We start from the raw sequence: 1,121 nt of genomic DNA, 5'->3' as shown, positions 1-1,121 counted from the left end.
ATTAGAATTCTCCTATGACCCAACAATAGCACTGCTAGGGATTTTCCCAAGGGATACAGAAGTGCTGATGCATAGGGGCACATGTACCCCAATGTTCATAGCAGCACTTTCAACAATAGCCAAATCATGGAAAGAGCATAAATGTCCATCAAGTGATGAATGGATCAAGAAGATGTGGTTGATATATACAATGGAGTATTACATGGCAATGGGAAAGAATGAAATCTGGCCATTTGTATCAACGTGGATGGACTACAAGAGTGTCATACTAAGCAAAATAGGCAGAAAAGGACAAATACTGTATGTTTTCACTCATAGGTCTAACAGGAGAAACCTAACAAGGGACAATGGGAAGGAGAAGTGGGGAGGGGGGAAAGAAGTTATGGAGAGGGAAGGAGGAAAATCATGAGAGACTCTTGAATAGTGAAAACAAACAGTGTTGAAGTGGAAGGGGGAAAGGGGACGGGAGGTAGTGGTCATGGAGGAGGGCACTTGTGGAGAAGAGCACTGAATGTTATATGGAAATCAACTTGACAATAAACTATAAAATAATGATAAATAAATAAGAAAACATTAAAAAATAAAGTAAAGAACATTAAAATTTAAATAAGTTATTAGGGGAGCACTTGGGAGACTCAGTTGGTTAAGCTTTCGACTTCAGCTCAGGTCATGATCTCATGGTTTGTGAGTTCAAGCCCTGCATTGGGCTCTCTGCTGTCATCACGAACCTGCTTCAAATCCTCTGTCCCCCCCCTTTCTCTATCTATTCCCTGCTCACACTCTATCTCTCTCAAAATAAATAAGTAATAAAACATTTTAAAAAGCTATTAGCAAAGGAAAAGAATTATTTTTGGGGGTGCCTGTGTGACTCAGCTGGCTAAGCATCCAACGTTTGATTTTGGCTCATGATGAAGCCCCACGTGGGTGTCACCCTGTGGGTTGAGCCTGCCTAACATTCTCTCTCCCTCTCCCTGTATCCCTCCCTCTCCCCCGCCTTAAGCACGTGCTTTCTTTCTATTTCTCTAAAAAAAGAAAAAAGAATTATTCCAAGTGAAGCCACTTTCTAAGGGGAAAAACAAGGTGTCTTTATCAGGCAGATTATCTGACATTTTTATGAGGAT

The sequence above is a fragment of the Suricata suricatta genome, chromosome 5 (assembly GCF_006229205.1).
Source record: "Suricata suricatta isolate VVHF042 chromosome 5, meerkat_22Aug2017_6uvM2_HiC, whole genome shotgun sequence".
In the NCBI taxonomy this organism is placed as follows: Eukaryota; Metazoa; Chordata; class Mammalia; order Carnivora; family Herpestidae; genus Suricata; species Suricata suricatta.
This window is presented reverse-complemented; position numbering follows the sequence as displayed.